Source organism: Triticum aestivum, chromosome 5A (genome assembly GCF_018294505.1).
Source record: "Triticum aestivum cultivar Chinese Spring chromosome 5A, IWGSC CS RefSeq v2.1, whole genome shotgun sequence".
NCBI classification, from domain to species: domain Eukaryota; kingdom Viridiplantae; phylum Streptophyta; class Magnoliopsida; order Poales; family Poaceae; genus Triticum; species Triticum aestivum.
The window spans coordinates 454112017-454124511 of record NC_057806.1 but is presented as its reverse complement, the minus strand read 5'-3'; positions in this window follow the sequence as shown (position 1 = coordinate 454124511).

Genomic DNA, 12495 nt, shown 5'->3' with positions numbered 1-12495 from the left:
GGACCAGAAACTGCTTTACAAATGTTCGAAAGATGGAGAAGAACCTGCCTTGCAATGTCGAAGACAATACTGCGCGCCGGACTCATCATCATTGAAGCCTGGTTCGGGGGCTACTGAGGGAGTCCTAGATTAGGGGGTATCCGGACAGCTGGATTATATCCTTTGGCCGGACTGTTGGACTATGAAGATACAAGATTGAAGACTTCGTCTCGTGTCCGGGTGGGACTCTACTTGGCGTGGAAGGCAAGCTAGGCAATACGGATGTGTATATCTCCTCCTTTGTAACCGACCTTGTGTAACCCTAGCCCTCCCTGGTGTCTATATAAACCGGAGGGTTTTAGTCCGTAGGACAACATACAATCATACCATAGGCTAGCTTCTAGGGTTTAGCCTCTCTGATCTCGTGGTAGATCAACTCTTGTAATACCCATATCATCAAGAATAAATCAAGCAGGACGTAGGGTTTTACCTCCATGAAGAGGGCCCGAATCTGGGTAAAACATAGTGTCCCCTACCTCCTGTTACCATCCGCCTTAGACGCATAGTTCGGGGCCCCCTACCCGAGATCCGCCGGTTTGACACCGACAGCCGCCTTTGATCATAAACTTCTCTTGGATGTCGATGTGGTACCCTTCTGGAATTCTGATGAAATCTAGAAAAGGAGCATCTCTAATATTCCTGACGCCCACACTAGAGAAAGTTATACCTCTATTCTCAAGGAAATCCTTCAGAGCAGGGCACTCCGTCCTGGCCCTGCAGAAGTGATAGAGAAAAACATGATTCCGCATAGCCAGTTGCATGACGGCGACTTTTCTACGCCTGTAACAATCCTTTCGCGTGAACTCCATGCCGAGACCAACAAACTTGTGCTTCTCCTCGCGCAACCAGTCCTTGTACAAGACAATGATCTCCTCCACCTTGCCAGGCTCGTTGGTGTACCACACGTCGAGCTTCGTGTTACCATCGGCAACTATAGGATGGTACTCGGTGGTGTTCAAAAAGTCGTCCATGGCAGCGAGCAGCAAGGAGCCAATGGAGATTCCTGAGACCCTGCGACAAGGTTGGGGAGTGGCAAAGGAGGGTGGGAACTGACTGATGTTCTGTGGCTACAATACGACGTGAAGACCTCACGAACACGGCCAGTATTTAACCTTGGCGAGGGATGTTTGAGTTACAATACGCATTAACATGTGAACTAGGAACAGCGAATAGACGGTTGTGCTTCCGAAGCTCATAAAACTATGCACTTCGTAAAGTCACGGCTGTGCACAAATATTTGATGCCGTGGAGAAATCAAGGAGCCTCTAACTTTATTTTACGGTAACTGACGCACTGAATAGTCACATCGAACAGCCGGCACATCGGTCATCAATTCCTCCTTTGAACAAAGACCACCGATGGAAGAATCCAATGAAGCAAACAAACAGCCAGCCGTACACCTTAGATCCGAAGGCCAAAACTCATTCGTGCCTCATGTACCTAGATTCACAACATATGTCCCTCGATAGTCAAGGCTGGTTTCACGTGAGGCCCGGGTATGCAGGCACAAGACGCACATACGTGTCTATCAGGCACGGGTATGCAGGCACACGACGCACATCTGTGTCTATTCCACAGGCACGGGTATCACCACAGGCACATAGAGATATAGGCAGCAACTCGCCGGAAACACGTGAATGCAGGCAACGAAGGCACGGAAATGTAGCCTCTACAGGCATGTCCTTCGGCTTGGCAAGGCACGAATACGGCCTTGCAATTAACGTTCTCGAGCCACGGCTACACACCCTCTGTGTACAGACATGGAATTGAAGCTTCTCCGATGCACAAGCACGGTTTTCGAATTGGCATTCTCGAGGCACAGATACAAATCCTTTGCATACAAATCCTCTGGATGCAAAAAAAGAGGTGGCAAAGGCATCGGTAAGAACACTCTGTTCGATAGGCAGGTACCAAACTCTCAAGAGGGACAGCCATGTGACACCACAGACACATAGACTCGTGACGTGTATCACGTGAAGATACATCAAATACAAACAGTGAATCAATGGGAGAAGTGAAAGAGCCACAGTTTTACAATGTCCAGAGGCACAGGCGTGTAGAAGCACAGGCACGACGAGTCATAGCCACCGCATCCCCTCACATACGGGCGTTTGGCACAACAGGCACGTATAGTCACAGCCAGCGTGTCTCCTGAGACAAGCGAATACAGGTATAGGACGCATGGAACTGAAGCGTATACAGGCACGGAATTGCGGATTTTGGTGCACAGGTACAGCTTTGGAATTGGCGTTCTCGAGGCACGGGTACAAACCACCTGGACGCACAAAAGAGTGGTGGCAGAGGCACGATTGTGTAGTCTGAAGAGAAACTGCCGTGTGACACCACCACATAGAGACAAGAAACTAAAAATGTTGCCTCGTACGTTACCAGACGGCCTCTCTTATGCGAATGTGTAAAACACAACAATACAAACACAAACAAACGGCGGTGAATATAAGCCAAACAAAAAAATGCTTCTCCCAAACAATACATACGCGTCCACTCACGGACGGGGGTCTGGCACCAGAGGCACGTAGAGTCACAGCCAGCATGACGCCTGAGACACGCAAATGCACATATAGGAGACACAGAATAACAGCGTATGCAGGCACGGAATTGCGGCTTCTCATAGTTGTCGAGGCACGGGTACAAACCACCTGGATGCACAAAAGAGTGCTGGCAAAGGCACAGTTGTGTAGTGTCAAGAGGAACTGTCGTGTGAAACCAGCACGTTACAGACATGGCGTGTGTCACGGATGTACATACATAGACGAAAAGAAGCCACGGAAGTGAAGCCTGAACAGACACGGATGTCCGGATTCTCAAGGCACGGTCCTAAAGCAGACAAAGACACAAAACTAAAATGGTGCCTCATACGTTAGCAGACGTGCCTCTCTTGTGCGAACGTGTAAAAGACAACAATACAAACACAAACAAACGGCACTGAATATAAGCCAAACACAAAGCGCGCTTCTCCCAAACAATACATATGCGCCACTTCAACAGGTTCTCTAAATATACATGAACTCGCGCAAACGTCAACAATGAACTTGTAGCATGAAAAAACATAAAAATTATATTCACATAACATGACACGATACTCCATAGGTTTGAACTGTCTAAAAGTACTCACTGATTATACAAAAAAAGAAATGAAAGTCTTCCAGGAGTCCATTCTGCTCAGACCACCGGGACCATTCTACTCAGTTGGAGTTCTGCTCAGAAGCATCAACGGCATCTGGGGTCGGGAAGACAACGAGGATGCATCATGTCCTTCATAGACAGAACTCGGCGGTAGAGCTCGTAGCTGACATACCCATCCTAATACAAAAAGCGGATGACAATAAAGATATACGTAAAGGGGAAAAGGTACTATTGTTGCAATAAAACAAAAATATAAAGACAGAAAATCATAAAAAACGAAATTTTCACTTACAATTGCCGCATATTTTAGGTGTTCAAGGGAAACCGGCTTCCATTCCCAGTAGTCATGTAGACCTGGTGGAAAAGACGACTTCATACTCAAGTAAGATTTGTTTATGACGGCTCCTGCCAAATCTGCCATGGAATCCCTTAGATTGCCTCCTTTGATCATGAGCTCCTCTTGAAGGTCGATGTGACACTCTCTTGGGATTTTGCGGTAACTGTTTGCGAGAATATCCCTATCATTCCTGACGTCGACACTAGCGAAAATTATACCTTTGTTCCGAAGGAAATCCTTCAGAGCAGCGCACTCTGTCCTGGCCTTGCAAAAGTGATATACAAGAACATGCTTGCGCATGGCCAGTTGCATAACGGCGACTTTTCTACTACGATCAAAATAATCCTATTGTTTGTACTCCAGATCAAGACCAACAAACTTGTACCTGTCCTCACGCGGCCATTCCTCATAGAGAGTAAGAATCTCCTCCACCTTGTAGGGCTCGTTAGTGTACAACATGTCGAGCTTGGTATTACCATCAGCATCTATAAAGAGACGCTCAGTAGTGTTCCTGAAGTCGTCCATGGAACCGAGGCTGAGACGACAATGGAGTTTGACTGTGCTTCTCGTACGAGGTGAGGATGACGGGAGCTAACTGCACTTCTCTGCAGAGAATAAGACGCGATAACCTCCCGGAATAGACGACTACTTAACCTTGGGGAAAGACGACTCGGTTACCATGCGCCCATTAAATTGCATCGGGAACGGTGTGAATGGATGGTTGTGCTTCTGCAGCTTATGAATCCATGCACTTCAAAAGTCACGACTACCACACTGTAATCGAGGAGCCCCTAGATTAACTCTAGCACGGTATTTGGCACAATGAATACTAACAATGAATAGCCATCCCATCGGTCACCAGCACATCTTTTGACCGAGAGAACAATGAGAGGAAGCAAACAAGATGACCCTGTCGTACAAATACTACACGGGGACTGAACAAAAAAAGAAGCATGGTTCGGCCAGCACAAAAGCCACACACGTGCCTCCACTTTGCTTTAAAGACAAACCTCAGTGATATCAACGGACCTGTATCTCTATGTCTGCATACCACCGAAAACATTGCCAAAACAAAAGCACGTCCATGCTTCTCACATACAAATAATTGTGGGCTATCATAGATATTCCCGCCTGAACCCAACGTACATAAAAACAGTGGCTCCCTGGGTCAATGACTGCTTGAAAAAAATTGCAATAACAGAGTCACGAACCGTGACTCCATTCCAGATACAAAAGTGCCTCTCATTAGGAACCATCATGCCTCCCCTCAATTTGCCTCCCCCGACGTATGGACCATGCCTCTCCTGCTACAACGACCGTGCATCTAATAACATCATCACCGTTCCTCGCCTAAAGACACACCAAACCATATTTGATTAAACATGTGATTAAAAAAATTAAAACACAGAAGCACGAGTATGCTTTTCAGCATGTATAACCGTGCCTCACAAAAAGTATGTGAGGCAGGATAGGCACGTAAAAGACTCCGCTCGGAGGCAGCACAGCTGGACAACTATAATGGGAGGCAGTTGGACGAGTCAAACATCTCGTGTCCCCATAACACCTCGGAATGCATGCACACCATCTACAACCAGCATTCATTCCATTTCACAGAATAAAAGATAAAACAAGAAGCACTCATTACTACTCTTGCTCTCTCCCGTCTCCTTTATATTTCAATAAGCTCCGACTCCCTCAGCCACAACACAACTCATTTGCCTTCTCTGTCACCTGCTTCTACAGTTCATGCTTCTTCTCCGTCTCCTGCTTCTAGGGTTCGTGCTTCTAACCCGCACACAATCGATTAATTTCTAAGCCATACTTCTCTCGTAGATTACTGGCCGTGGGTGCTTGCCCTAAGCTTCCCATCACAACCCATCTGCCTTATCCGTCCGCCTACTTCTAGGGTTCGTGCTTCTTCCCCGCACACAGTCTCATTTCAAACAAGTTATTGTAGAGTTTTTATTGGGTCTCTTGATTAACTTCCAACCCGTGCTTCTCTCGTAGATTTTGCTAGCCGTGTTCGCTTGCCCTAAGCTTCCCCTACCCAAATCTCCGTTCGTCAACCCTCATTATTCTTCTGTCCCAGGTAAAAAGCATATGCGTAAGCAGCATGCTCCAATCTGTATTTATGTTTTACGTTTAGGTTTTTCATTTGATAGTTATTGAAGCATCAGATCCGGTACAACGACTTCATTCTCTAAAGGAATATAAAAACCATTTGAAAATCTAAACAAGTGTTATAAACTCTGTCATACTGCTTTTCTCGAAGGAGTAGATGAGAAGATTTCTAGTAAATTTGTAGTTGTTGCCTGCCTTCAATATGGCTAACATATTTGAAGCTAGTCGTTGTCTACCTTCCACATTGAAGCTTGTTTTTAAATTGTTATGATATTCTTATTTTCTTAACATAGTTTTCTGAATTATTTAGGTATGATTTGCCCTACCTGCCGCCAACCAGGCAGCCCTTGCAAACCTCACCCTGAAGTTCTCCAGGAGTTTGAGGTTATTCTTGATGAAAATTGCTAAAGCCGCATGGTTAGTAAGCATCACTAACAAATTAGTTGCTTACAACACAGTAAAAAATCGTCGCTGTCACTCATACCCCCTTGCACCAACACTAGGTTCCCCTACTACCACTTCTTCGCACCTGCCTTGTGTTTTCATTTTCCATTAGTTTGCCTGCCTATGCCCTGATTAATATAGTCCATTAGTTTTGCCTGCCTATGCCTTGATTACTATAATGCATCTTCAATTCTAATTAAAATTAGTCAACATATGCCAAAAATCTGTGTCCATTAATTTATAATACAATTATGTTGTTCTCAGTAATTCTTATCAAAAATTCATATCCAATTTAAGAAAACTTTTAACATTAATAGTACGCAAGTTCAAATTTATACTTACAGGTTGTTATTTGCACTATTTTTTCCAGTATGTACCTTGTAATGTCAGAGCTTTTCTCGCTGAATACATTGAAGAGAGGAAGAAAGAAGCCAGAAAATTGCGTAAACAGCAGGTAGAGCCAGCCCTTCTTACACATGAAGGAAGGTCTTACAATGCTTTGTTTAAGCATAGGGCGAAGTACACAAAGTTCTGCGGTGGTGAGTGGAACATCTTTGCGGCTGATTATGAACTTCGTGCTGGAGACCGCATAGAATTTGAACTACCAGACGAGGCTCTCAATCTCGAAATACAAACATATCGGGATAACAAAAGGCTGCTTCCATTACCCCACGTTGGTAGGTATTTAATATTACAAACATTACAAACTTATCTTCTTTCGTTATATTTTTATATTACAAACTTATCTTCTTTCGCTGTAATTTCATATGCATGAATCGAACTGAATAATATTAACCCCGTGTTGGATATAACTTTATCTAACTTTAAAAGCCTTTTCTTTTTCTAGCTCTCGACGATCTTTCTTCTGACGATTTCGACCATGTTCACTGTTGTGTCTACTCTAAGGATATTGAGCTTACCTACGACCAGACACGATTCTTTCTACAACGCCTTTTCGGAGATACTTTCGTCCGTTGCCGACCATTTGTCCATGTCTTGACTCACACTAACACCAAAGACTACGTCATGGTTGGTTACAACTGTCCTTGTTGAAATACCAAACGTATTTTGCTCATATGTAATATAAACAATACTGACGTAATATTGCTTATATGTAAAATTATAAAGAACCTATTTATTCAAACCTAAAACAACAAAACTTCCGTTGTTCTCTTAATATGTTGTTTTATCTGTTTACACACAAACCTGAACATGCCAAGAATTATATTACTTCCAATATGGAATTTCTTAATGTTTGTGCACTCACCATATTCAGACATTCTTTTATTTATTGTCCAAGTGACAAATCAATGGTTTTAATTTCTATTTAATTTCGATTTTTTTCCTAGAAAATTCCGAGGAGCGTTGTCTCAACACTGAAGAGATGGGTGGGCATGCCAACCAATGGCAGGGTAACCCTTGAAGCTCCTGATGAACCTACACATGTCATCACTCCTTCATCGTACTACATCTGATGGTAATAGAAAAGTCTTCTTTCAGAGACTTCATATCAGCTGCATCCTTCGTTGAAAAGAATGTTGTTCTAATCACTTTCAAAGAGCGCCATGAACGTTCTGTGTCCATCATCATTCAGCGCATTATGTAGATTCCGTCGGAACCATCACCTAAAATGGAAGCAAACAGTGTATCTCCTAGAATGTTCAACGCTCATTTCATGATGATGCCTCCAGGAGCAAAACACTGATTATTATAAGTTTGCTAGTTAGGATGGTAGAGCAATTTAATTATTATGGACCATGTGCTTGCTTGAACTATCGGAATGATCTTTTGCAACTTATGTAGCTCTTACGGACACTCAACTTGCTGTTTCAACCATCGGGATGATCCTTTGAAATAAATGTTGTTTGAACTATCGAAATGATTCATTCGAAAAAATGTAGTTCTTATCCTTTGAAAAGTTCACAATTCAAAAAACCAAAAAACAAAAAGATTCATTTTCAAAAATCAAACGAAACAAGAATCAGTTTGTGATTCAAAACCTCTAGCAATGCCATGTTATCAGACTTATTCAAACCATCTAGTGAAACATATCTCAATCAAAAACCAAACAGGACTCCGTTTTCAAGTCCAAACTATATTTACTTCAACTCTTCCTAAACACACACTTGTGCACCGAATAACATAAAAATCGTGCCTCCCTAACCAAGGAAGATTATTAACTGAAAAAAATGTTTTCACAACAAAGGCACGACCATGCATCTGCTGAGTGTTCTACCGTTTACACGACTACTTTCACAGCCAAAGATGGATCACACAGGCAGCACGCAAGGAATAAAAAAATTCAATGAACAAGACAAGTGAAAATCTTAAAAAAAGATAAAACAAACCCCTGTTTCCGAAATTCTACGCCTGGAACCGACGCGTGACTAGCAACTGCTCTTTGGCGGTTTCCTTTTTTGCACGACAAAATAACCCTTTCACTTTTCCGACTCCATTTCATCCTCTTCCTCGAAAGTTTCTCGCCGGCCGTAGTTCACCGCCGCACACCTCCAGCCATGGACGACGGGAAACTAACAACACTCACCGAACACATCACTACCCACGGTACAACCGTGCTCGAGGTGGTGTACACCAACGACCCAAGGACCGTGGAGCGGATCATCAAAAAGTGCGAAGAATGGCTAAAGGAGGAGAAGAACAAGTTCGTCGGCCTCGACCTCGAGTACACACGTAAGAGCAGTTACATATGACAAGGGATCGCCGTCGTCCAACTTGCCATGCGCGATCATGTCCTTGTATACCACTACTGCAAATCCGAGCGCTCCCAGGCGTTAGTTGACTTCCTGCAACGGAAAGCGGTAACTTTCACTAGCGTCGACACCAGGAACGACAAGACCATGCTTGCTCGTGCATGGCTCAAAATTCCAGACGAGCACCACGTCGACATCCAGAGGCTATTCTGCATCAAGGGTGGTGGAGAAAGGGACTCCACGGCTGACCTTGCAGCGGACATCATCGACCCCTCATACAAGAACATGAAGAAATTATTTCCAAAGGAGAAGCACCAGTTCTGGGAGTGGAAGCCACTTTCCCTGATACACCTTGAGTACGCGGCAAAGGACGGGTATGTTAGCTACGAGTTGTACCATAGAATCCTAATCATCAAGAACGGGCTACATCACCTGCACCAACAACCAATGAAAGAAAGACTCCGCCCACGTAAGAGCAATGACGAGGGATCTTCCAGCGGCTGGAAGTGCCGGAAGGGAAACAGTGGTTGGTAAATTGCGAGAAAATGGATGTCTACATTAAACTAGTAGGAACTACTATTATCATAATTTAGATTGTATGAACCTATGTTGTAAATATGTTTGTTGTTGTTCAAAGACGTTGTGTGTATTGTATTACTATTTTACGTTTTAATTTTGAACAAAGTGGTGTGCTCATGTACAAATGCATACTACGTTTTGCATGTCTAAATGCAATTAGTAAGTTATGAAGTTATGTCCCAGTACTGAGCAAGCATATATTGTATGCATGATTATAGAACGAGAGATATCTTGCACGATATTGTATTATAATTTTCATACTCAACCTTTACAAGATGCATCGTGCATTTACAAGAATATGTGATGATATCATTGTAAACTTTCAGTACAATGCTTATTAAACATTGGCGTGAACAATTCATAAATATTGCAGAAGATCATTTGGTACACAGTCACAAGCGACGAGAACTTTGTTACTTTAACCACATTGAAAAAAAATCCTTGCCTTCATTTCACATCAAACACCGCTCTGTCCATTCAAAACATCCTTGCTATTGCACACAGGTTTCTCTCCGTACACCAGTCCTGCACGATGCCACAAAACTACACTACTGTGTGCAACTGACCTATGCACAAGCGTGACTCACTAAGTGTCTACTCAATCCATGCCTGTGGTGCCACGCACCCGTGACCCTAGATACTACACACCTGTGCATCATTGACCGAGCCCCTCTAACCAGATATTCGGACCGATGCCTCTACTATCGTACATCCGTGCCTCTAGAATCTTGACAGCAGCAAGAGGGTTCAAAACCGTGCCTCCACACAACCGTGCTTGTACTGACTACACTTTCGTGCCTCTGTTTGCTTGATCAACGTGCCTCACATGAAACCCACAGTAACTCTACGTGCTCCGCATGTGTGATCGCCAATGCAACTTTGGTGCTGCACAGACGCGTCTCTCAGTATACCCGTACCTCCACAACCGTGCTTGTACTGACTATAATTACATGCCTCCGTTTTGCTCAATACACGTGCCTCACATAAAACCAATAGTAACTCTACGTACTACACACACGTGCCTCTTGTATGAAACCCATAGTATCTCGCCCGTACAACTTTGGCGCTGCACACACGTACCTCTAAGTATACCCGTGCCTCCTCATGACCGTGCCTGCACTGACTTCAATTATGTGCCTTCATTTGCTTAATCCACATGCCTCACATAAAAGAGATGCACAACCATGCCTCAGAGTAAACAACACACGTGCCTCTACTGTATTGATAACTATGACGCCAATTAAATAACATCCGTCCAAAAAACATATTTAAAAGAGATGCACAGCCATACCTCTTCTACAAACATACAACAGCAATGAACACTTAGGTTCATATCGTTTCATATATCTAGATAACATTAAACTGTAGCATAGATTTTTAAACAAAATCCATTTATGTTCAAAGGCTATAACTAACATCACTGCGGCAGAAGATTGAAGATAACAACAAGCCTCCCATCACGCTCTTTGAAAGTTATCAGCACCAAGTTGTTTACTTCAATAGACGATGCCTGGAGAAAATCACTGAAACCTTCCTGTTTGAACATCATTCTACTACCCAAGCCAATGAAGTAGGAGCAAGGAGTGCTCACATATATATCATCGTCACTAGATTCCAAAGTAACTTCAAGGGTTAAAACGCCAGTCCTAGGAAAAGTCACAAACTCCTTCAAACTCCTCACAACAATACCAGGAATAACCTGAGAAAAAACATCAAGCTATCAGAAATAGAACAAAAATTCAAAACTATAAATAGAAGAGATAATAAAAATAAATAAATAAATAGAAACAAAGAAAACTAGTGGAAAAAATCTGACCATATGATGACCATTAAAATTCATGGAATCAATCCTGTGAACAAAAGGACAACAGGGTATGTAGACATCATCAAAGAGTTGACACCTCATGAAATACATCTGCTGATAATTAAGAAAAAACACCACGGGTGTAATAACAACTCCCAACAAGTTCCATCTCGGAGTCGCTCAAACCATCAAGAGCTACAAAATATAATTACACAGGCTCAAGAGAACAGAAAAATTATCATGTGCAATAAAACAAGATAAAAGCTTCTTTAAAATAAACCTTACCAACAGACGATAAAGGAGACAACACATCTCCACGACCAACACGATAAAAATCAATACCAATCCATGTTCCATAATGTTCAAGCCTAATGGTCATCATATCACAAGGACGAACACCATAATCACTGACCAATCGTTCTCAGGAAGGACCATGGAATTTTCTCCTCAACCGACCATGACTAAACAAAACACCATACAAATAACCCTCATTGCACTGAAAAGCAAGATCAGTATCTTCGGCACCCCTCCTTATGGCTAAAGCCCTACACTCCTCGATGTAACGAGCAAGATGAGCTCTAACACTGCACGGAACATACTGCACAACAAATCAAAACAAGGATCATAATCAAAACCTAAACAGCATGAGCAGCACCAAAAGAGATAAGCGTGTGTGCCAAAAATTGAACAATTATAAAATGATATTCTTACAACACGCCTCCAACAACGCCGATCCAGCACCACACTGAACCCATCTACCAAAGAATCAACAGAAGAACACGAGCCATCAGGCATACGGCAGAAAGGATAAGCCATAACTGCAAGGAACACAATGATTATCAAGAACTAATCCCACAAAACCCAGTTGAAACTTGACATCTGATAGTGTTGGTAGTCCCCACCCGTAACTACCCCATAAATCTCCATATCCCGGAAATATAATGGGAACAAAAAAAGAAACGAGAAAGGGAAACAGGGAACCCACGAAGGCAACCGGTAGGGAACGACGATCACGCGAACGGAGAAGCGCGGTCGACGCTAAAGAAGGAGCAGGCAACAAGCGCGGCGGCCAGGATAGGGGCCGCCGTAACCACGCGACAAGAGCAGCGGCCGCGACGGGCGGAGACGACGGCAAAGAAAGAACAGTGCTCCACGACGGTTCGCCCACACCAGAGAGAAACAGATCTCAAAACATATCAAAAGGTTTTACAAAACATTAAAAGTATAAGGACTAAAGTGAAAAAAGGAAAAACCAGAAAGGGAAACCGAAAACCGAAAACACGGGAGACGCCGTGCGCGCGACAAGTGTCGCGTGC